General features: G+C 34.5%; 1 long non-coding RNA gene across 1 annotated transcript; it reads right to left on the bottom strand.

Moving 5' to 3' along the window:
* Positions 1-7188: 7188 nt before the first annotated feature.
* On the bottom strand, positions 7189-26241 carry LOC129482847 (uncharacterized). The gene is made up of 3 exons (XR_008657832.2): positions 26093-26241; positions 9933-10076; positions 7189-7257 (listed from the first exon to the last, which is right to left on the bottom strand). It is a non-coding gene; the product is annotated as an uncharacterized lncRNA (long non-coding RNA).
* Between the last annotated feature and the right edge of the window lie 573 nt (positions 26242-26814).

Here is a 26814-nt window from a genome sequence, read left to right as displayed (position 1 = left end):
ACTTAGATTTGTGAAATTTGACCTTTCAACAAAAAACAAAAACAATAGAAATTGTCCTAATTATAAACGGATTTGCTAATCTAGATGTCAGATTGTGTCAGATTGATAACATTTTAACCAGGGATATTGAAATTACAGGTGATGCCATAAAGAATAAGCATCCATTTTGGAGTTCAAATATCTGTTTTATAATCTAGCTCCTGTCACTAACTAGTTGTTGAGTTTGCACAGTCTTAATCCCTGGCTCTTAGTTTCTTTCGATGTGATTATCAAATCAGATGACCTATCAGTTCCTTTCTAGTCTTAAAATTTTCTGAACTTTTAGAAGACCTCAATTCTACTTGGTAATGAAGAACTGATATAGTATGGTAAAAAGTTATGTTTAGTATTCGAGTTTTCTTCTATTATTACTATTATATTAGATGATTTATCAAAAGTGGTTTTGGAAAATTATGTCTGAAAGTAGACAGTGGAAAAAAGGTTATGAGAAATCCATCTGGTTTTGGGTTCCCTGTTTATGTATATGAGTGTGTTATATGTGTGCATTTTGTATGTTCTTGTTTATTTTTTTGACTTTTTTATGCTCTTTAGCATTTCTTACATTCAGAGTCTTTCAAGTGCCAAAAGAACCACATTTATGTGAAAAGATTTTTTGGAGCATTTTTGCCAACCTTCATTTGAAGCTGGAGTTTACAAAATCTTCACAGAGCCTATTTTAATGAGGTTTCCAGCATTAATAAGAAGAGTGTGGTTGCTTAACTGAAATGACCTGCCAAAACTTTCTTAGGTTCATCCGTGGTTACACTGAATATTAAAACTACTGAATAATAGATTGAAACAAGAGCATAAACATTCATCTAGAAAACAGTGCATTTTGTTCAACCTTTTACATTAAGAACAAGTCTTCTCAGAGCATATGTAGCAACAACTAATAATTCTTATTAAGCAACATTTACCACAGGTATAATATGTGGTAGTTAATATTCTGTAAAATTGAATTTGCTTCAGAGTTTTGAGTAAAAGTATTCATTTCAGGCTCTGTGAATAAAAGAATGCTAGTAAAAGTGAAGATTTCGCAAGTTGCTAAAACAAACTAGCTTTTGTTCTTGAAGTCTGAAAAAATATGAAAGCATATTTGTTTCCAGATGGAAGATAATTAACACAAAAAAATCTGCTTTATCCATAAATATGGTACCTTTTTAAATTTCAGTAAGTTCACCAAAATATATAAATTCCCTTGGAACAAGTTAAAGTAAAGCTGGTATTGGAGAAAAATTAAATAAGTTAGAACTAGGTTTCTTTTTTTTCATTTTATTCAAAGCATGGGAAAGATGTGTATTACAAGTTGAGAAATCATGTCTTTGTTAGTCTCCTTATTTCTTTGTTCAAGGTGTTTGTTAGAATGAGAATCAGGCTGTCTATTGACAAAATTATGTGACAATCTGCATAATTATGTTGCATATGTGTGAAGCTAGTTATGAATGATTAGATTTTTGTTCAAAGTTAGAATGTCTTTATTTTATAAAAGCCAGTGACTGTGAAATGAATAGGATTTTTCATGGCAGCAAAAATATTTCCAAATTTCAGAATTAGACTGCCAGTATCAAAAGGACTTAGACTGAGTAACATTATTTACCTCTATCCATTAATGATAGAAGCTAAATGAAAGAATTTGCATAAACACAACAGTATAAGTCACCACTAAGTATGGTGTAACTTAAATTATTTCTGTTCAAGTGCATTTAAAGTGTCAATTAATTGCCTCCATTTCAAATGCACACCTTTTCCCCAATTATCAAATTAAAATTTGAGCTGAATCAATGAGCACAATGATAGTTTAATTATATTAAACCACATGAAATAAACAGTGAGGAAGTGTTTGTGCAGATGGCCACCTGAGTCTGTCACCTCCAGGCATAGCCAATGACAAGTATCATTTCCTTGGTAAATAAAATTGCTTTATTTTACTGTCACTGCAGCATCTTTACTTTTAAAAGAGAGGAGAATGGGTTGAGATAGAAAGATTTAAGGGAATTATAGAGGGAGAAATTGCAGACACAGATGTATTTTTTTTCTAAGGGCACCAGGTGTTTTAAATGCCACCAGAAGGGTGCTCCAGGCGATTCTGTGCTGTCCAAGATAGCTTGGCATAGATTATCTGAAAGCTTTTGTGTCTTTTCAGCTTTTGATTAAAGGCCAGTGTCAGGACTCCTCTGGGCTTTTGCTTGGTACAGTAAAGCCGAGGGATTTTTTTTTAAGCTGTTGCCAAAAAGATGCCAGTTAGGATAATTACATTTCAATTTAAATTGGTAATTTTATGAAAATTTAAACCAGAATATGTGTCACCCAAATCTCCTTACTTTCATTCCTCCCAAACATGCACACACACACACCCCTCTTGTTTTGGGGGAGACAATGACAGCAGCCCACCAGAACCTTCCCATGACCCAGAGATATGTGCCAGGAATTAAACAGATGAGAGAAAATTGAACAGAGCCTGTTTTCTCCGTCCAAATGTATTTTCTAGCTTGGATTTAACACTAGTGTACATTGGAACCATCCCAGGGCATCCTAGCTTCTAGTATCTTTTTCCCGTGGACTCCAGCAAAAGAAGCTTTGGACCATAACTATAGTATTTAAGACATTGTTTTCCATTCACAGTCAAGCTTTGTATTTGTTAACAGGATGTAGAAAAGGAATCAAACCTACTTAGAGTCTCTCACCCTCTTGGTGAAAGGACTAGGGACACAAGTGGCCAGATGAACCCTGAATTTTCTGTCTGCCACTTTCTTTTTCCAGGACACATACGCAAGCTTGGCAGCACCAACAAAGTGGAAGTAATGTTCCTTTGTTTAGAATGCAGTGTGTACGAACATTTACATAATAAAATACACACACAAATAACAGATGGTGAAGAGCCACTCATTTCGCCACATGTTGTAAGCACGATATCGTTCCTTGATGATCTCATTTCTCTTACTTCTGCCTACAGATGTCTACCAGCTATTTAACCTCAGGGGTTATTCAAATGGTGAAAGGTTTGAAGACAGGCACAAATCTGTCTACAGAATTTTCCTCTTCCATCAGGTGCAAATGCCCTTTCTGGGTGGAGTTATCAATCCACAAAAATGCTGTCTTCTGTCTGAAGCACTAAATAATAAACTTCATTTCTCAAGACACTTGTTGGGCAGACAGTGTCTACGAAAGAACACAATAAATGCTGCCAATATGCTGATTTTGAAAGAGGTCTTTTCCCTTTAACCTTTTGTTCTGAACAGAAAGTGTATTAATAATTTTGGTTATTAAGTGAATAGCCTTATTTTATAGATGTGAGGAAGGGCCTTCGGAAATGAGTGGAAGTCTCCCAGATGCTGTTTGCTCACATGTCCAATCTGTAATTAGCGTTAAGCCTTAAATGTGTGGTAATAGATACGTTGTATAGATTTAACTGCCACTTGCCTCCCTAATTTACACTTAGATAACACTTCTCCTCCCAAAAGCACAAATTACATTCCTTTTAATTAGCTCCCAATGTACTTTATTAAAGTACATTGAGGATGCGAATTACTAACCTATTAATTTATAAGCATACATTATTCAAAAGCACATAATCATTAATTAAATATCACAACACATAAGGAGGCAGCATTATCATACCCATTTTACAGAAATGAATGCCTCTTAAATTATTTGGACTATGACTGATCCAGAATAAGAATCTGTGTTGATCTGTCTAGGATTCATTATTTTGTCCAAGAGGACATATCTTTGACTCAATTCTATTTCTTCTTACATAAAATGAATCATAATTTTTAAGCAAAAATCGTTAAAAAAAAAGTGATGAATTTAAATTGGTTAGCACTTTTATCTAGGGAAACCTTATGTTTTAGCAAGTACATGTATCTTACATTTTATGTAGGACAGTGTGTTAGAAAGACTTAATATCAACACTAGAATGAGACAATAAATGTGGCTATTAAAAATAATCTACCAATCAAGAACTATCTCAAGAAAAGAACAATGAACTTCACTCAAAATGGCTGAAAACAAGCAAATAATCTTATCTTTCAGAGAATATCTAGACAATAATATTCAGAAATAGGGTTAGTGACTGGCTGGAACGTAAATGAAAAGATTTTAAGAGATCAGAATGATTTTTGGAAAAGGAAAATAAATAAACAAAAAAAAGAGTTCATTTAGCTGTATACCTGAAGGCTAATTAAGGCATATTAAGTGATCAACTGAACATAAACATATTCCAGAATTATCAGATTATTCATCCACAAGCAGAAGAAGAAATAGTGGCCACCATAAGGAAGAAAGGGCTAGAGTATAGACGGGCAGGAAAGAGCAGACAGTAAGGTGGTTGGACTAGGTGGCAAAAGAGCCTTTGGCACAAAAATCTTCAGGACAAAGGAAGAAAAATGTAAGAGAGATCAATTAAATGCTTGTAAAAACAGAAAAGGAAAAAAATGTTGATAATCTGACAAAATTTACCAGCAAGCACCAGATTTGAGAGCATTACAATTTCCAAGAATATGATGCGCACTTATAAAATTATGACCTTACAGGAAAAAATAGTAATAAAAACAAAACAGAATATATTTCTGAGGACAGGTGCATATTCAAGTGACCTCACTGGCTTATTTTAGTCACATCATGGTGGCTTTTCCAATTGGTAAGTAGCAGAAGACCCTTGCCCTAACTAAGGTTTTTCCTATCCTCCACACTCTCCTTGCTCTATCAAGTTCCACATGTATAGATCACCCATGTCTCTATGTTCTCATCATTCTTGCTCTTCACTGGTACAGCCAACAATTGGGATAAAACAGTCATAGTAGACTGTTCCATTTGGCATACACCTAAGTCAAACCACCACCAGCCACTGACGTAATAGATGATAGAAACTCTGAGCTGTGATACTGATATACCAAATACTAGATAAAATTACAGTTCTCAGCCTCTGGCCTCATTTATGGCACCTTTCTAGGAAATAAGCAAGGAAAGCTGGACTGGTAAGGGACGCCTATGGAAGGAGCCTAGCAGGAGCTAGGTAAATTCCCAACCATAGGCTGGTCCTAGTGACTTGGGGCCTTAACAAGTTGAAAATAAAGCAAGTAACAATTTTTCTCTCCATGGAGTTTACAGGGAATCCTAACAGGGCAAAAAATTGCCCATTGGTATCTTCACAAAAATTTTACTGCCAGTATACTTTTCCCTAGCCTGGAACATCTTTTTTACTACTCTGTTAACCTTTTTTCCCCCCTTCTGATCTCAGTCTCAAAGAAAGAAAGTTCCATAACAAAAATATTTGTGGGTTGAATATCTACCTAGATGCTAAATGCTAGGCTAATTGTTTACATGTGTGTTAATTTATTTATTCCTCTCAACAATGTCCTAGAATAGGCTTCCTTATAGTCAATAATGAGGAAAGTGTATTAATCTGCAAAAACCTGAGTTCAAGGCAGGGCCTTGGATCAAATCTATAACTCTCTTCCCAATGCAGCTACTCTTACTAAAGTGTGAACAGTCTTCTTCTGTTTGAAAATCCTCAGTCACTCTTTAGTTTCCTTAAGATTGATATGTTCGGAGCATCATTTTGGAATGCACTGAACTCCCAGACACCCACCCCCAGCACACTCCAAACTCTAACACAACTAAACATGTAGGTCATAATCTGCTGTCTCACAAAGCTCCTTCCTTAGGCTCTCTTCTTCCCCTTATCCTTCCTGCTGTTCTGAATTCCAAAAGTATTTCTTACATTGTCTGGACCATCCAATTTAATTCTTCTTTTCATAATTGCCTCCACAGCTTCAAGACAGAGATGGGCCTTTAAAAAAAAAAAAAAAAAAAAAAAAAAAAAAGCTTTCCCAGCCCTTAAAACTGAAAAAAAAAAAATCAGTTTATCACAGCTGTTATTTTTCTTCTTCCTTTTTTTAAGACATGGGGTCTTGCTATGTTGACCAGGCTAGACTCAAATTCCCGGTCTCAAGTGATCCTGCTGCTTCAGCCTCCGGAGTGGCACAGTTTTATTTCTTATCAATAAGATATATAATATCTGAATGGCAAATTGAGGATGTAGAATATTCATCATTGTTGAATTGTATTAAATAGTTTCATATTGCATTTGTTTGTATGAAAAAAGTTTTACTTAACAAAACACGCAAACTAATGACTAGTTATTGCCAGTTGACAGACTCTTAGTCTATTTGTTACTGCTATAGTAGAATATCACAGACTGGGTAATTTACAAATAGATGCTTATTTGGCATATGGTTCTGAAGGGTGAGAAGTCCAAGATTGAGGGACTGAATCTAGTCAGGGTCGTCTTACTGTGTCATAACATGGCAGAAGGCATCACATGATAACCATGTGAGACAGGAAACAAGAAACTAAATTCATCCTTTATAGAAACTCATTATATAGAAACTCACAATAACTAAACCACTCCTGTGATAACAGTGTCAATGTATTCATGAGGGCTATACCTCATGACCTAATCACCTCTTAAAGGTCTCACCTCTTCATAGTATCAACAATGGTAATTAAATTTTAACCTGAGTTTTGCAGGGGATATTCAAACCATAGCAGACAGGTGCTATCCTATGTTCTCGATAATAGTTACATACATGTATGTGTGCAGACAACTACACACACACACACACACACACACACACACAGACATACGGCTTGACAAATCGAGGATTTCTTGAACAGATATACAACTAATGAAAATCAGAAATCAGTTGATGCTTTATACTGACACTTAATTTGTACTTGATTCTCATTAAGGATTACCCTTTGTTTTCAGTCTCTGCTTAGATTTTACTTAAAAATATTTTCCTAATTTATTTCCCAACATCTTTTCCTGCTGGTATTTTTTTCCATCATTTATTTATAATGAAGGCTCCTCCAAATACTACTTGGTCTGAGTTTCTGGAATCCTTTCGGCAATTTCTTTGCAAAAGTAATGTTTGGGATTAGTGTGTAGCTCTGTTGCCCAGTTGGAACTAAACATAGCATCATGCTATATTGACTACTACATTCTATTTCTTTTTATGCTTTTTTTAAAATAAAATAACAACTACCTAAGGAAAACTATAGCTATCTTCAATGTAGGGCTCAAGTCAAAACTCTGCAACTCAGGCTGAACTGAATTCAAAAATTAATTTAGTACTTACTTCTTTGCCTTGCAATAAATATTGATAGCGACTTCCACTTTGAGATTCTCAGGCAGAAACTTTAACTCTAGAGATACTATTAGAAAATACTGTAAGTTCTTTTGCTTCCAAGCTTCCACCTTATGCTTTACATCTTATATTTGTCCCTATAGATAATTTCCCTACACTTTTCCAGCTTTTTCTACCCTATTCTGTGGCCAAGAGACTGGCCTCTATCCATCACACCATGCTGACTCTCTTACTCTGCATTTCTTGTTGGTTCAGCTATGGGAGAAAAGAGAGGTTAAAGGAAAGAGAAACAGGAGTATTTACACCCTCAGCTCCCTCCTTGTTTGACCGAGGGTTAGCTGAGGTTGTGTTCCACTCACCAAAAGACACTTCTTGGCAGATGTCCCTGTCTTATAGTTACAGGTATCACTGACGTTCAATAACTGCTCCCTCTCCTCATCCCTTTGGTCTCAGGAGTGATAACAGCTTCCTAAAATATTGCTAGCCATTAAGATCTACACCATAAGTCATCACTTACCCAGTATTCTTTCCTAATAACTGTAAATAGTCTATTAAACTCATTTCTAGTACCCTAATTTGAGTGTGCTACCTCTTTCTTTCTGGGACACTAGCTGATACTTCTGTCTTTTTCTTAACCTGCTCAATTACTTGTCTCACAGACCTAATTCAGTATTAAACATTTATGAAACTAGTAATCACAATTTTTAAAATATAAAACAATCACAATTTTAAAAAATCATTCTGTTTAAGCCACAAAACCCACAACTATCATTTCCTCACTTCCTCCTCTTGAAACTCTAATAGGCATCTTTCTATGTTGTGTTCTTATTTTAGTCAGTCTAATAAACTTAGCTTTGCTTTACTAAGAAAAAGTGAGCATAGTCTTGAATGCTTGAAAATCTAAGTTGAAATGTTAAAAACTATAGTTTTATATTTATTTAAATAATTGTTACACTTTTTCCCACTATAACTTGTATTAAGAACGCCCCCCCCCACATAGCTAAAAGTATGTGAAAGCAATATAACATTTCATAGTTGCTATAAAAGTGGCCAAAGTACTTTTTAAATTAATGGCTTTAAAACTAAGAGTGACATAACATTTGAAATCTAAAATTTAGTTTTTTCAAAAATAGCTCATCTGTATTCCCACCTGCTTGTTTGGAAAACTAAAACTCAAAATATTCATCCTCAAGAGAGATGGGTGACTCCCTCTCTTTATCATTAATATTATATGAGTGACGATGCAATTGCTTTTGAACTTTAAAGGCAGATTATCTAAAGAGAATCAAGTTTCCAAGAAAATCTCTGCATGCTTCAGTCGTAAAACAGGTAGAATCTTTAAATATTTTACGTGGCTATTTTGTTGAGGACATACCTTTAAGAAAGTAGTCTTAAAAACTTTCAGTCCTTGTAAACTTTCTTAGAGATTGAATACTGATAACAACACTGATTTAATGTTTTTCAAGGGATTCATCTACATTTTTTTCTTTTCACCTGAGAATAATGAAGAACCTTGAAAATGCTTCATGACTATGTGGGCTTCTTTAACAGAGTTACATTAACTAAAACTGAAATGTAGTTACTGCACAAAGGCAAGGATAGAATAGGAAAAGAGAGTGAAGAAAACTCCTTGTAGGCACCGGCTCCTTATGAGGTTTGGGCTTCTTTCTACCCACCATATCATAACAGTGTAAGAAATGTTCTTTGATACACTTCTCGTTCTTTTCTCACTCTCTTCCCTGTACTGATTTTTCTCCACGTGTCCCTTCCAGATTCATTATCTGCCCTGCACCACCCTGTGCTTTGCTCTAGAGGCTAACAGCACAAATTACAAACCCTGGGCATCGCTGCCCTCTGATTCCAGGATAGGCCATAAGGTGGGAGTGGACTGGGTACCAGCAGAGAGCACCCAGGGTATTTCTGCCCCCACTCCCTCTGTGGTTCAGTTCTACGTCTGGGGATTTGCTGTTTCCCTCTGTAAGTGTAACCTTGCCAGGCAGCATTTCTCCAGGTCTTTGGCTCTGACTGCCCTTCATTAACAGTTTCCTTTGCTTGCCTGTTTAGGACTAAAGGCAGTGATGGCCTCCCACTGTTGTTAGTCCCTGAGTACCTCTTGGTTCCCTTAACGCTGCCCTGTAAAAGGCCTCCAGAGTTTGATCTGAGTGAGCCCTATTTCAATTCAGAATTCCGACTGATATATGCCCTTTTATCCCTTCTCCTGACTCCTTCCAGGTACCAATATGTTCATAGTCCATGACCACTATCCACAGGATGCTGTAATGGACTTAATGTGTTTCTCCCGCATAGATGCATTGTCAGATACAGATGTATATATGGTGGGTGCTCAACTATCCTGGTAGAAGTAAGAAGGTGATCATTGTTTACCAAATTGGATCTCCTAGAGTTCTAAGATTTTCCCTGTGTGGTATCACCTATTCATTTGCCCATCAGTTTCCCTAGCTCTTATTCCCTTGATTCAAACTGCTGTGGTTAAGGATTCAAAAGGATGAATGACTTTTATATAGCCAGAAAAATATCTAACAGCTGCCAAAATGAACAGGTCAGCACTGTAATAGAACCATGAAAGTTCTAGTCTCTGGAGAGTAGGTGTCCAGAGGAAAATTTCGAAGTAGATCATTGGTCTCCTACCTTTTTCTGTTTTTCCCCTTGCCTTCCCTATTTTCTAGTGACCTGTATGTGACATTTAAGAAGGTAAACACTTGCTTGTGAAAAAATAAATACCTTGGTGAGAAAGTATGGCAAAGTCACATCTTGGGAGGAGGAGGAGGAGTTAGAGCACAGTGGACATAGACATTGCATTCTGAGTTCATCTGTACCATTTGTTTTTCATCTCCATTATGCCTCATCCTTTTGGTAAAAATGTGTCTGGTGACAAAATGGAAACATGGAGTCATACAAATCCTTCTGGTCTTCTTTTTCTTTCTTGCAATAAACACAGTGAGATCAAGAGACCCCACAGGGCTTAAAGTTATAGCTGCCAGTCCACCATGAACTTGTCATGTACGCCATTAGACCTGTGCTGGAGAGTAAATTCTACTTCTCTGTAGTGGGACAAGACTCCTAGACAGGTAACAAAGACAAGACTCAAACTGAAGATACTTTGTATTCAGCAGACTGATGAACCAAAAACTCTGTTCAGCCGACAGCACATTACAAGAAAAAAGGGAAAGACAGATTTCTAATATGACTTTTCTAGAAAATATGATTTTATATTTTTATTTATATGTTTCATATAAGTATATATAATATATAATAGATATCTATTATATATTATACAATATATAGATAATTATATATTATACAATATAGATATATATTATATATTATACAGTATATAGATATATATATTATAAATATTTAGATATATCTTTATATATTATATATTATATATAAATATTTAGATATATCTTTATATATTATATATTATATATAAATATTTAGATATATTTTTATATATTATATAATGTATACTTATATATTATCAACATACAGTATCTTCCTCTTTCTTGTTCTTTGCCTGTGTAATGTGTCAGAGGCCTCAAATTCTTTTCTTTAATACTACCCCATTCATTGATACTTGCATTATCAATTACAATTTGTCCTGTTTAAAGCATCTACATTACTGATTTATCAACTTTGAAAATTGTATAACTTTAATTCCACAGATTTGCATAAAGTTAGCTATGACCACCAAAAGTATAAGAAGTTCGTACACTGAGAACAGAATACATCAATATCTATTATTAGAGGAGGTAAAATGCAATGTTTAAGAGTCCAAGTTCTGCAGTCATGCTTCCTGTATTTGTAGTCAAACGCTCTACCACTGGGCTATACCCTGCTTGCTGCTTGTATTTGAATCCTGGCTCCACTACTTCTAGGTCTGTGGCCTTAAGCAAATTACTTTTCTGTGTATTAATTCTACCTGTACAATGAAGCTAATGAGAATATCTGCCTCAGTATGTTAAGTATTAAATGTGTTAGAACAGTGCCTGAAAATAGTACCGAAGGAAATAAATTTATGTAAAAGGCCTTAGGCCAACCTTCAAACCAATATTATGATTGACTCCCACACAATAAGTAATGAAGCTTTAACCTAACATTGCCTGATGTCATCCCCACTTTCACCTGTAGGGTGAATGTTAGACTAAAAGTCTTTAGTACGTTTGCTCCATACGCAAAGAGCTGCCAGTGTAACCCTACATCAGGGAGGGTAAGAAGACAGAAGCTGGGAGCTCGTGGCCATAAAGAATACCCTGACCCCTTTCCTGATTTTCTATACTTATTATCGAGACTGTCTTATATAATATTTAGAAATATTTATGATTTATAAAATATGTTGTATATTAACATACCATATGTGATGTACTTCAAAATATATTTACTATTTAAAATATATTTACTATTTATAAAATATCTATGCCCTAAAGGGACTTGTCCATTAAATGATCAGGTTTTAATATTTTCTACCTTAGCATGCTTATTCTTTTGAGAATTGAGGAATGGCTGGCCCGAGGTAAGAACTCAATATACAAGCTGACGTGATGCTTCTCATTTTTCTCTGTCTTCTAATGCAGGTCCAAGTTATGAAAGAAAGAATTGAGGCCATTGTGCATTACTCTTATTCTAACACTGCCTGATCTTGGGAAGGGATCAATTGCAAAGTTTATATGAATTGAGCTTGGAATAGTGGAGTAAGCTTGAAGAACCTATCTTGGGAAGGATTCCATTTCACAGGGCTTGTTTATTCGCTCAGGAGATATGAGACATGGCAAACCTATGAATGACTGGAAAATACAGAGTAGCAAATCCAATTTGGGAGAAGTAGTTTTCCCAAGGGATAATGTCTTCAAAATTAAGAAGCTAGAGATCATTTCAAAAGATTATAGGTGAGCAATACAAAGAACAATCCATAGAATACTCTGGATATATTAGGTCAGAGAGTAATTTAATTGTGTTGTGTATTTCTGGAACAGACTATAGAGAGAAGATTTAATATTATATTTGTAGACTATCCTGAAGCACAGAAGAAAAAATAAAGAGAAGGATCTGTGTTGGATGGAATTGAAATTCGTAGATGACACTCAAATTCAGATTGGACTATAAACTGGAGGGGTGTGTGAGTGTCTTGATTTTTTATGTTAGCATATATTGCCTATATAATAATTTATTTAGAATGTATAACGAAAGATAAGATCATTAATCGATTGAGAATTATAGCAGAAGTAAAATATATAAGGAAAATTTATGAATCTTGGAGTAGACTCGATTTTACTGAGTACTTAGTAAACATTCAAATTTCCAGAGTAATGATAAGGGCTCAGGTTCATTGACCTTTGCAAAGATAATACCAGGATACTACTCAGTTTAAGTTGAGAACAATTGATCTCTTAAAACAATATCCTGGTTAAATCACTATAGAGTATTCTGGAGCAACTAGCTGGAAAATGCCTGAAATAGATCTGATTAAGACTCATATACACTGGGATTTAATGTTAAGCCAAGATAGTATGTGAGGAAGATGCAGTCATTTTTCTAAAATGTGAGGAAGTATATTGAATCTTGAAAATTGTAAAAGGTACTGTGTGGAGGATTGCTACATGTCCCTCTGACCCATGTAAAATAACAAAGCAAACATTTGATCAAAATATGACTGTTGAAGCTCTGTTATGCAAAGAGACGGCCTCACTTCTCTGGTCTGCATGTTCTCTTTCTCTTTGTAGATAGCTACATAAGTTGCTAGTGTCTCTGGACATCACTTTTTGAACTCGTATTCCAAGTTCAAATTCCCTTATTGTGCTCTCGTGTTGCATTGCTAACCAGCCTAAGCATAAGAATAAAGGTGGGTTAGGTGTTCTTCCAATTGTTACCCATGTCTGAATTCCGTTATTGCTCCAGTCTTAAACAACATGAAGGTCTAGGCATAGAAATTTTGTCAAAAGTAGCATGGCAGCCTGAGGCAGATGAAGAATAAAGCCATAGTAGAAACAATATAAATTTTGAAAAACAGCTACAAATTAGGCAATAAAAATATTTAGCTGGTTCCTCTGGAGGCCAAAATAAAGAAGAAACAAAGGAAGGAAGGGAAGGAGGGAAATAGGGAGGGAGGAAGGAAGGGAAGGTAAGAAAAGGAAAAGGAAGGGAAGGGAAGAAGTTTCAGTTATTATTATTGGGATGTAAAAATTCTACACTTGGATTGCCAGGTAAGATAATGATTTTCTTGGAATTCAAAAACAGTCAGAAAAACCTTGAATCTAAGGATATATCTGGCCACTATTAGATATGTACCCTCTTTGACTGACATTTTCTTTTGGGGGATGATAAACCTCATAGAGATTTCCTGTGATTTAAGTGAGTAACATTTGAATAAGAAGTCTTTCATGTAGCAGACATTCAGTGAACTCCAGTTCTCTTGCCTATAACCAATTACAAGATACTGGTTGGATGTGTATTTTTTTTTACATTCACTTCTTTAGGCCATTAGATAATGAAGGAAAATTTATAATGTCTAGCTGGGAAATCACATAAATTTTAAATCACAGAAAATGGATTCAGGCAGCGTGATAAAGATCTTATATTTAAAAATGAATAGACTAATGCACATGTATTAAATTATGCCATTAAACCTACAATTCTCTCTTATTTTCTAACAATAACATTTGTATCTGGCATTATAAATATTCATCATATATACCCAGAAATTGGGGAGTGTTCACGTAAGTGGGAGTTGAAATTTATTTTCTACGTAATATAAAAATGTACATTTTAAAAGATGGGAGGGAAAAGGTAGAATTTTTCTGAAAGACACATGCCAGTATAAGAAAAAGTTATGATCAGGGTAATTCCTAGAACATACAGAAGGCAGAGATTGCTGCAGAATTCATTTTTCAGGAATCTTTTGCTAATGCTTGGCAGTAACTCAGAAGATGAAAATGGACAGCAGAAGAGTACATGACTTCACCAACTGATAGAAAAAGAATTAAGAAGCTTTTATATACATCCAAATAGGCCATAATCCTTAATTCCTGTGCCAGAAAAAATGTCAAGATGAAAAAGTAAACATTTCCACCTCTTCCTTGGCTACACAAGTATTGCTTATGTTATTCTCTTCTGTAATATCTTTCAAGTATCTCTAATGTTTACATATGTAAAAATAAGTTTTAAAGTATTGAGCTCCCAGACCCAGTCAGTTATTCTTGGCACTAAGGTATAACTAATGAAAAAGAGAAAATAAGATACTCACTTTGTAGCCAATTACTCATACACGCCCAGAAACAGAGGAGCTAGTCCACATCTGTCTACATGCATATCATGTCCTGGAGAATTATCTTATTAGATGTAATCATATGAAGATATGTGACCAAATTAAAAGTATATGTACTTCCTTAATTATTCCAAATTACCCCATATTTGTTATAAAATATAATTTATAATATGAGTCTACTATTTTTAGATAGCTGAATGAAATAACTTTTCTATAATGAAAATAATACAGTTAAAAGTTTGCATGCAGAAAACAGGGAAGTCTAGTATTTTTGTTTTGTTTTTAGTTTATTTTTAAAATTATATTTTAAAAACACATAACATAAAATTTAACATCTTAACTTTTTTTTTTTTTTTTTTTTTTGAGACAGGGTCTCATTCTGTCACCAGGTTGGACAAATGTGTTGAGCATGTTCACATTTTTGTTAAACAGATTTTCAGAATTTTTTATCTTGCACATTTGAAAGTCAATACCCACAATTACATAAAATATCTTAAAGTTATAGCATTCTATTTTAAACCAAAAACATCCTACCTTCAATCATGTAAAATAACTCTACTCCTTTATGGTCTAACCCTCCACACTTTATGTTATTGATGTCACAAGTTATGTCTTCATATGCTGTATACACATTAACATAGAGGTAAATTTTTTAAAATGTTTTGTACATTCAAATCAATATACCAAATTTACAATAGTACAGGTTAGTTAATATATTTGTCCATGTATTTACCTTTACCAGGCAACCTTACATTTTCATATGGTTTCATGTTGTTATCTACTATCCTTTTATTTTTAACTTGAAAGACTGACCCCCTTTGGCATTTCTTGTAGAACAGATCTAATAATAATAAACTTTCTCAACTTTTGTTTAAAATCTTAATTTCTTCTTTATTGTGGAAGAACATTTTTCTAGATACATAGTCTTGGTTGACTTTTTTTCTTCATCAGCATTTTAAATACATCTTTATCTTCTTTCTGGCTTGCAAAGTTTCTGCTGAAAAATCTGCAATTAATCTTATGGAAGATCCCTTGTATGTGATTAATCATTTTCTCTTGCTGCTTCTAAGATTCTCTTTGTTGTTGACTTTAGGTAGTTTGATTTATGTGTCTTGTTGTGGTTCTTTTTGAATTTATCTTCAAACTTCTTAAATCTGTATGTTCATTTCTTTCCTGATATTTGTAGAGTTTTCATATTGTTCCTTCAAATAAGCCCTCTGCCTTTTTCTCTTTCTCTTTTCCTCCTGGGATTTTCATAATACATATGTCAATCTGCTTGATGGTGTCCATAACCATGAGTCCCTTGAGTTCTCTTCACTTTTCTTCACTGTTCTTTCTTTTTGCTTCTCTGACTCAATGATTTCAAACGACCTGTCTTGAAAGGCACTTATGTTTTTTCTGCTGTTGAAAACTCTGATTTTTTCATTTAGTTATTGTATTTTTAGCTCCAGAATTTTTGGATTCTTTTTGTAGTTTCTATTTCTTTGTTGATATTCACATTTTGCTCATGCTTTGTTTTCCTGAAACAAGATATTTTCATTTTGTTTTCATTTCAATTAAATAAAATTAGTGTCTATGTTCTTTTTAATTTAAGCATCTTCATGAGAGTTATTTTAAACTCTTAGGAAGCTCATAGATATCTGTTTTCTTAGGGTCTGTTTCTGGAGTTTTATTTTGTTCCTTTGATTTGGCTATGTTTCATTGTTTCCTTGAAAGATTTATAATATTTTTATGAGATTTGAGCATCTGTAAAAATGATCAACACACTCAGTCTTTGCATCCGGGCTTCCTGCAGTGGAACACCTACTCCAATCAGCCCAACTAGAGGAGCTAGGACCTCTTAAACTTTTTCCAATCTATTGCTCTTCCTGGCATCTGTCTGCAGAACTGCAACTGTAATATGCTGCTCATCTCTGTTTTCAGCAGCTTCCAAACTCTGACACTGGTCCTATCAGTGCTCCAAGTCATACAAGATAGAAATCAGTCTCTTTAACATCCTCCAGAAAAGCCAGAACATTGAGTGCAAGGTCTAGTCATTTGTTTCTAACCTGAGGGTCCAGCGCTAGTATGGGAGGTCTCCTCAGGGTTGCTTCCTACTGTGCCACATAAGAGAAGGGGCACAGGCACAAATTGTGCACTAAATGTGGTAAATATTTCTTGTCCTTTTGCTGGGACCTCTTCTTGGTTTTATAATGGTCTGGGTATTGCAGGTTTTCAACTGCTTTCTAGACTTCTCACAAAAGTATTCTGGTCCATATATTATGACTAACATAGTGTCTCTGTGAGGGAAGGAGTGTCTGCTACTTTCTAGTCATCATGTTACTGATATCACCTCAAGCTTTTTTTTTTTTTTATACCAAATACTTGGTCAATAGGTTAACTCAATAGAAAATATATTTTAAAATGTTTTATATTCTTGTAACATGATATCACAAGTATCAAGTTTGGGAGAGGCTATAGTCAAAAACGGATCTACAGTAAACATATGATGATTGAACACTAGCTAATGTTGGTATTAGCCACCTGAGCTCTTTGCAATATTCTTACAGTGAGTAAAATGATCTCTTCAGTAAAGTTACGTAATTCTTTTCAGTAAGGAAATAGAAAAGTTAGAATATTTTTTTAAATCCTTCAGGAAAGTGCCAATAAGAAACAATTGAGAGCCAAAAAGTGACAGAGTATGGGAACAGAAACTTGATAAAGAAAACATGTTATAATAGAATTTTCTAAATTGTATGAGGAAGCATGGAATAATAGAAAGCCTTATCAGTGAGTAATATTCAATAAATCATTAAGCCATTCTGAGACTTACGTTATCTGTAGAGGAAAATATAGATATCTATTGGTTGACTATATGACAGTTCTATGAGGTTCAAAGGAAATACTGTGTGAAAATATTTGCTAAATTATCATACTCATTTTAATCACATGATCTCTGCACTTTCACTCTCTTCCTCTGTTAAATACAAAGTAGGCATTGAAATTCTCTGGTCTTTTCCCTGTCTTATCTTCCTCAAACTCGATTTGACAAAACCTTAAATCTGTAAAGAAGCCAGTGCTCCCTACTCACCTATTCTGTGGAAGAATTTTTCTGCTACTTACATGAAACATTTAGTTTCAGATGTTCTAAAGGTCTTCAGGGAGCTTGTAGAGCTCAACCTTTTTGTGATGCTAAGTCTGGGACTATTCACAAATGTCAATTTCAGTTTCGGAGGCATTTTAGACAGATTAGCTATAAGCACAGTTTGACATTATTTGGTACAATGGAATCAATTACAATTAGCTCTTACAAGACTGACTCTACCCAGTGCTACATGCTACCACTGAGGAACATTGAGGAGCACAAAATATTTATATCAGATGACATAACCTGGAATAAGCATAAGTAAAGGAAGTGGAGTAAAAAGCTAATCATTGCTGAAACTATTCTTTATGACAGTCCCTAAGAGCAGTTCTTAAGCTAGGTATTTTTGCAACTACTCTATAATGTAGGCATTCTAATATCCACATTACTGTAGATGAAACCAATACTAGAAGAGATAAAATAATTCATACAAAGTTTGTAAAAGTAGTTAATAGAAAACCAAAGATTTGAACCCGTGTGTAAGTGTATCTTAATTATATTTATCTATACTTTAAAATGTAGATATGTATAGTTAAATTTTATAAATTGAATATTTCCCATTAAAAAATTAGAAATTTAGAGATAAAACAGATTTCAGACATGATAAAATTTATTCTTAGAAAAAAATAGTATCTTTGAAAATCACATTTAAAAGAGTTCTAATAACCATTTAACAACATTCAGTTGAATCAAATGTTAAAAAGAAAATACTTACTATTAAATATGAGAAATTTTGTTTATCTGTAAGATCCACAGAGGAAGAAGTTTTAAAGGAAAATACTTTAACCATGGAAAAAAAAACTTTAATGTCTATTAGCGAATAGGGGCCATAATTACTTTTGCAAAATAAAAAAACAAATAAAACTAGCTGTAGTGTAAATGTAAGCTGTATGCTTTTTAATGAAACAATTAAGTAGGTTGCCCATTTAAAATTAGCCTGATTTTCTCCTATGTGGTATTATGTGTACTTAACAACAGAACCCAGTGGAAATTCACTCATTTAACAAAGTCTGCCTACATGGTTTCAAATACGGGCCTAACTTGAAAATTCAGTCATAATTAAATCTAAGGACTAAAACAAATCTGTATAAAAAGATTCTGCTAGATAAGGGAAAATTCAAGTCTAGGGTTACATTCTGAAAGATACTGAAGTAGAACCTCTGCAGCAAGACTAGCCTTGGAAAGTGCGGGGAGGAGGGAAAAGAAACAGATTAAACTTGATATACAGTAAACATAAAGGAGTAATTTTGTTCCAAACACATAAATTTAGCAAGATCACCAGACTGCAAATAATTGTAATGGTTATAAACAAAAATATGTTTCTCATAGTCTTAGTGCAGAAAAATTAAATCCGTCTTTTTAGCTTGGATCATGAAATCCTAGCAAATTCATAAATGGTAGAATGATTTTAAAGGAAAGCTGTGCAGCTATGTATCACACACAGAACTAAATATGGATAAGCATCCCTTTTGTGTAGTTTTTATTCGTACTGTGTAATTGTTTCTCTGTTGTTTCTCTATCCCCCTCACATCCCTGGCTTTTGTTGTCCTTTTTATTCTTAATGAAATTTTAAGTACAAGTTCACAATAGAGGGCTATTTTGAAAATAATTGTTCTGTTAGCAAATGATCTCTTGTAAAAACATTTATTTTTGGCTGGGCGCGGTGCACTTTGGGAGGCTGAGGTGGGTGAATCACGAGGTCAGGAGATCTAGACCATCCTGGTTAACACGGTGAAACCCCGTCTCCACTAAAAATACAAAAAATTAGCCGGGCGTGGTGGCAGGCGCCTGTAGTTCCAGCTACTTGGGAGGCTGAGGCAGGGAGAATGGTATGAACCCAGAAAGCGGAGCTTGCAGTGAGCCGAGATCGCACCACCGCACTCCAGCCTGGAGCACAAGACTGTGACTCAAAAAAATATATATATTATTTTTTAACCTTATGTTTGTGTAAAAAATGACTTTTTTTCAAACAACAAATCCTGATACCACTAGAGCATAAAAAGCAAACTTTTCAAATATAGAAGTATTCTCATTATTTGTTTTTCAATATAAAGAGAGGATAAGAAAATGTATAAAGTGATCTACTCCCATATGGCCTATAATGAAAACTTAGAATAAATAAAAATTAAATTGGGTAATAAAGGGCAGAAATGTACCATAAGTCAAGAAAAGGAAAAAATGTAAATAGGCTTTGTGAAATAAACCATATACAAATATCACTGAAAATAAATTATCCTTAGAAAGATTTAAGGGCTAGGCGCTGTGGTTCATGCCTGTAATCCCAGCACTTTGGGAGGCTGAGGCAGGGGGAATGTTTTAGCCCAGGAGTTTGAGACAAGCCTGAACAATATGGCGAACTCTGTCTCTACTAAAAATGCAAAAAACTAGCTGGGAGTGGTGGCACACGCCTGTAATCCTAGCTACTTGGGAGGCTGAGGTGAGAGGATAGCCTGAACCGGTGAAGTTGAGGTTGCAGTGAACCGGGATCATGCCACTGCACTCCCGTCTAGGTGACAGAGTGAGACCTTGGTCTTGTTCCATATTTTTGCAATTGCAAATTGTGCTGCTGTAAACATGTATGTCCAAGTATCTTTTTTATATAATGACTTATTTTCCTTTGGGTAGATACCTAGTAGTGGGATTGCTGGATCAGATGGTAGATGTACTTTTAGTTCTTTAAGGAATCTCCATTCTGTTTTCCATAGTGGTTTTATTATGCTAGTTTACATTCCCACCAACAGTGTAAAAGTGTTCCCTTTTCACCACATCCATGCTAACATCTATTTTTTTTTTTTTTTTTTTTTTTTTTTTGAGACAGAGTCTCACTCTGTCGCCCAGGCTGGAGTGCAGTGGCGTGATCTCGGCTCACTGCAAGCTCTGCCTCCTGGGTTCACACCATTCTCCTGCCTCAGCCTCTCCTAGTAGCTGGGACTACAGGCGCCCGCCACCATGCCCGGCTAATTTTTTCTGTATTTTTAGTAGAGACGGGGTTTCACTGTGTTCTCGATCTCCTGACCTTGTGATCCGCCCGCCTCGGCCTCCTAAAGTGCTGGGATTACAAGCGTGAGCCACCGCGCCCGGCCCAGATATGGCCATTCTTGTAGGAGTACGGTATCACATTGTGGTTTGATTTGCATTTTCTTGATCATTAGTAATGTTGAGCACTTTTTCATATGTTCGTTGGCCATTTTTATATCTTCTTTTGAGAATTGTCTATTCATGTCCTTAGCCCACTTTTTGATGGGATTGTTTTTTCTTGCTGATTTGTTTGAGTTCTTTGTAGATTCTCGATATATTAGTCCTTGGTCAGATATATAGATTGTGAAGATTTTCTCCCACTCTGAGGGTTGTCTGTTAAATCTGCGGATTATTTCTTTTGCTGTGAAGAAACTTTTTAGTTTAATTAAGCCCATCTATTTATCTTTGTTGCATTTGCTTTTGCGTTCTTGGTCATGAAGCCTTTGCCTAAGCCAATGTCTGGAAGGATTTTTTCCAATGTTATCTTCTACAATTTTTAAAAAGATGACTAGACTCATGTCTCATAGAACTAATTTTATTTTGATATTTTCTCATCAGCCAAGTTCAAAGTTCCATAGCTTTTTACATTTTCTACCCATTATTGAAGTTGCCATTTAGTTTCCTGGATTACCTGCTTTCCTTTTCTTTTCTTTTTTTTTATGTCCACCCTTCTTCAAAACGTGGTTCAAAAGTTGAACACTTCACAGAAAAATTTTCTTCTTACTGTCTTCTGACATTTATCACCCTCTTACTGCATCTCAGTCTGCAACTTACTCTGTTCGTGGATGTTGGTCAGTAAGTTTCTCCAAGTGTGTGTGTGTGTGTGTCTGTGTATGTATACATATGAATATGCATGTGAGTGTTTTTATGAGCTTTTCAGGGGACTATTTCCACCCTATTACCCCTACCTCCTAGAACAGGGCTCTAATACAAAGGAAAAGCTAAATAAATGTTACTAAACCACTGACTGTAGTAACAATGATTTTAGTTATTAGGATAAAAACATAATTAGCACTTGTAGATCACATTAGGGCTTAACAAAAGCTTTCAGATATATCAGCTAATATGTTCATTATTTTATAATATATAGTTTAGTTTATCTGCTGACAATTAAAGTGTATAATAACAATGATTTGTATTTAGCTTTGAAGTGTGGGGATTTCTTTTGTATTTATGTATGAAGATATCCTGGGAATTAATAACGTTGCAAACTAATAATGGATTCTTTAACTAACCAGCTGAGCAATCCCATTATGCTTCTCTGCTTCAGACAGTTCTACTATGTACACCATCTACCCTCATTCTGTTTTCTTATTTGAGTCAGATTTCTTTCCATCCTTGAGTAACAATAAAGATTTCAGTTTTAAAAAACTTGAATGAAAGCTATGCTGTAAATATCCACATTCCCTTCTCTTCTACTCCTCCCAGGCTTTAGGCAGTAGGCAGAAGCATCAATGGAGAAGATAAGAAAATCAACACATTTACCCAGTCTCAATGGTGGCTATTGAAAGGCAATACTAATGTAGGCTAACCTGATAACAAAAGCTGGCATTTGATGAAGAAAAGATTAACAGATTGGGGTGCAGTTGGAGAAAATACTTTCTAAACTTAGCCTAAGGGTATTTCATGATTACTAATACATGTCATAGTATCCAGATCTTAAAGTAATGTAATAATACCATTTTTTAATAGTCCTTTGTTAAATGGGATAGAAAATTGTTTTTTAACAAATCTCTTTGTTTAGCCCTAAATAAGAATAACAATAAATGTCTAAACCTTTCTCAAAAAGTATTGCTTAGAGAGAAAAAAGGAGCAATGTTCATGTGTAGTTTAACAAATCACCTTAATAAATGTTATGTTGATGTACAAAGACCCAGAGGCCAATCAGTAATGTTGGTTTAAAGTTGAATTCTTTATCATAAGAAAGTGAAAGAAATGCTGTGTCATGTCTCATCTCTTAACCCCACTCACTCTCAGAGAGTAGAGACTGTGGTTTTGAAAGAGGAAGACAGAACAGTGAATTTGGGTTCTCAGAAGAACAAAAGCTAACATATTTTAAAGAATGATAATATTTAACATTCACATTTTTCTTGAAGTTTCATTTTAGTCTTGAACAGTTAATACATTCAAATGTCCTAAAATTCAGAGTAATCTTACTATTTTATTTTCCAGTTTTTACACAAATGATAGAATACTATCTATATTTACACTGAACTATATTATTATTTAATAGCAAATCTGGGAGTTCTTCATATATGAGTATATCAAAATTTATCTTATTCTTTTATATGACTGAATATGTATACTCTATTGTCTGTGAAGGGCCTTTACGTTATTTTCAGTTTTCTGACCCTTGCAAAACAGTTACTCACTGAGTAGCTGGATATACTTATCATCTTGCCTATTAACACACTTAGGCATAACAAAGTCTTAGAAGTGGAATTGTTGGGTCAAAAGCTATGCACCTTTTTAATTTTGGTAGATATTGACAAATTCCTCTTTTAAAGAATTATGCCAATTTAAACCTTCACAAATAATACGCGAACTACTTGGAGTTTTGTTGTTGTTGTTATTACATCTTCGCCAACACAATGAATAATTAAGACGAGATCTTTGACAAACTTCTAGGTGCAAGCAGTAAAATAGTATAGTTTTAATTTGTATTTATTATATGACAAATGGTATTAAGAATGTTTTCATATTTACCAAGTTTCAAAGTTTATAGAGTTGATTTCCTGCTTGCTCAGACCTATAAAATGGAAAAGTTCTGCCTTAACACCTTATTGCCTTTCTGGACTTTAACTACTTGCTAACCTCCATCCTACTTTCATATAACTTCACTCTTAGCACAACCCTCTTCCACCACGCCAATCACTTCTGTCCTGATGCATTCCAGAGAGAGGGAAAACTGTTGACACAGAAGTTTCTAGATACAAAGTACCTACTGAGTAGGGTGAGGAGGCGAACTTATAAAGACTAAAATACGGAACTCTGTGCAGCTACTCCGGACATATTGATGTTGGTATACACATATAATATAATATAGCCTTCTGAAATATAATAATCTGTGTTTTACTGTGTTAAAGGTTTGGCATTCCTATATTCAGAGATGTCTTTTCCTTGTTTGTTGACTTTAAGTATTTTTTGGTTGTTGCTGTTTTTACCACGTAGAATTTCCTCATGTTTCTGATGTGGAAAGGAAAGTATATCAGCCAGAGAATCTTCTGTTATATAATAATCACTCTGATGATTTGTAGCAGAGTTTACTAAAGAACAAATATTCTCAGTATCAGGTTATGAGTAATAAAAGGCCTAGGTTTAGAATGGGCCTACTTTCATTGTATTGCCGTAAATTATACTGTTTATGTGTAACACATCTTGTCAAGGTTATATTTATTTCTGAGCAATCTCTAATAGATATTCCAAATTACTGAAGAGTTGGCTCATTCTCCATTAATAAGATGTTATTCAGCAACCTGTCTTTAGAGAAACTTATTTATTTGCTTGATGTATGGATGATGCAACCAGTTCAAGTGGTAGAAAGAGTATATTAATACAAAATCATTACAATATATTACCCACTGATTTGTTAAGAGGTCCAAGTTTTCTTAAACTAAAAGGAAGTAATTCCTTGTGGCTCATCTTGCTTTTAGAGTCTGTTGTTGTCTGAGTTTAAGTCATCTATCACCATGTCCGTTTTAAAAGCAGAGGCTTTTAAAAGGTCTGATGATAAATGTCTAATATTGATATTTAGAAGATAAAGCTAGGAATATAATATCCTTTGCCTAGCTCATTTTTTAATAATTGCACAATGCATGCATCCAAGTAAAACCTAATTATAGCTTCTACCCTCATTTTCCAAGATTTTCTAGCATGAAATATAACCTGACTATTTATCCAAACTAAGTGATCAAACACATTATTAGACCAGAATCCCCTTCAGGTGTAGGGCGCTTTGTTTTCACACTGATCTCAAACATCTAATGTTATGTTAACGAAGACTGAACATTTGAAGATTGAAATAATTATGGTGTCTCAGATTGAGAAATATGAAATATAAACAAACTCTCTGACTATGCATTATACTGATAATACAACAACTCTACAGAGATTTTCACTAAATACTCATTACATTTTACATATTATTATTCATTCCAGAATATTTCTACCTTGTAATAAAAACCATTTAAATAATATTCTGTGTGAACAAGACTGATTTATCAGCAATGTCCTAGTTACAGTGGTAAAATTTTAAAAGGGGGCTTTAGAAACAAAAGCAGGGGGGCTTTAGATGGTGATCCTTTAAATAGAGACTATAATTCACAGGCAATGACAAAGACACAAGTTAGCTTTAAAGCCTCCATGCTTTTTAAGACCAAGTAGTGAAGAAATCTATTACAGCTCAAGAAAAGAGTTAAGGGCAACAATCATATCTTGCCACTCCAGGTGAGAAAATACAAATTTTAATGACAGAGAAGACTGGTGACCATTGTCACCAAATGTGTGGTTTCCAGAAAGCACAATTATTTCATGGATAGATCTTGGAGAGACAGAACTTCATTATAACCTAAGAGGGTCGCTCCTAAGAACAGGTATGTAAGAACAGGTATATAGAAATAAGTACCTAAATTACACCCAATATTGAACTATGGTTTTTGTCTTTATTTATGTATAAAATAAGTAAAATGATACTTTTTAGTACCAACACTAATATGGATAATTTGATTTAACTTATGAGAAAATACCTCACTGGCTGTTCAACTTTAAAATTCAGAAGAAAAACAAAACCCACTGGCCAGATAAGACACTTACTAATATTTGGGGACTAATTATGGCATAGAAATTGTCAGTGGAATTAAGAGTGAAAAATAGAAAACTTGTATGCACTTTAAACATTATTCCTTGAGTTGACTTATCCTTCAGCTTGTCTTTTGTTAGTTTGCTGCAAATTTCAGATCTATATCTTAAATTCCTAGTGTTTTAAATAATGAAATAAGCTTATCAAGATCTCTTAAAAGTAAAATTCACACTAGTATATAGTGCGTAAATTTGAATTTAGTTGCCTTTTTTAACCCAAGGATGACCATGTTATGTGCAGAGGGTCATGTGATTGTGCCAAACTATCAAGTTATTCTGGAGTGTCTCATAAGTATTTTTTAATAAATACATTTTTCATGCTTTCATGCTTAATTTTATGCACTAAATAACTCATAGTAGTTTTCCTAAACTGACCTGGAAACATATAGCATCTTGACCCATGCTTTCCTTATTAAACATTTATACTAGGGACATGTCAAGGACACAAAATTCCTTTCTCACAGAAACAAAAACCACATCCAGATGGCCAAAGTCTCTTCCAGGAGAGTATGGTTAGCAGAAACACAGATGCACCATAAGAACAAAATAGTGTCAATAATTTGTCAAAAGAAGTCCTCTATAAAATAATTAAAAGAGGCCTGGGAAATCAGCAGAACCTACCTGATGTGTCTTTCCCTTGTTCCTGATGTTTGGCCAGCTTTTTGGCTGTTGGAAGTACCAGGTCTCTTGTTTCCAAAGAGCTGCCTGTGTTGGCCTGTCTTTCAGACTATCATGTTGCAAAATCTGAAGTTCTGTTGCAATAAACACCAGATTTCAAAGGAAAAGCAATGGAAATTGTGCAGATTAAACTTCATTTTTATAGCAACAGTCAGTAGTACATAACTATGTGTCTAAACAATGCTTCCTCTTCCAACATAATATTAGATTGAGAAAGACGCTGATTTTGAGGGTGCATTTAGAAAAATATATATATGTTTAGGCTTGGGGGGAAAAGGGTTGTCTTTCATAGAAACACAATAAATTTATCCTTCGAATCCCTCCTGAATCAACCATATGCAAACAGATAACTTTAGAACTGTGTTATTCTAGAGTAAGCCTCAGCCAAGTGTAGTTGAAAAGTGATTGGGCATAATGAGGGCAACCCTGACACAAACATAGACAATATGCTTCCCGAGATAAAGAATTTTAAGAAAGAAAAAACAAAAAAAACAAAGTCAAATGAGAGCACAATATTTCAGGAGTAACTGTTTTCTCTCGATGCTCATTTAATTTGAAATTAGTTACAGGGACCTCAAATAACAGTACCTCAAGAATTACTTTTTTTGATTTTTCAAGGACATTGCCATTAGCACTATAGTGTCTGTAACCTTCAAGGTTCAGGG

The sequence above is a fragment of the Symphalangus syndactylus genome, chromosome 5 (assembly GCF_028878055.3).
Source record: "Symphalangus syndactylus isolate Jambi chromosome 5, NHGRI_mSymSyn1-v2.1_pri, whole genome shotgun sequence".
Classification (NCBI taxonomy): Eukaryota; Metazoa; Chordata; class Mammalia; order Primates; family Hylobatidae; genus Symphalangus; species Symphalangus syndactylus.
This window is presented reverse-complemented; position numbering and strand designations above follow the sequence as displayed.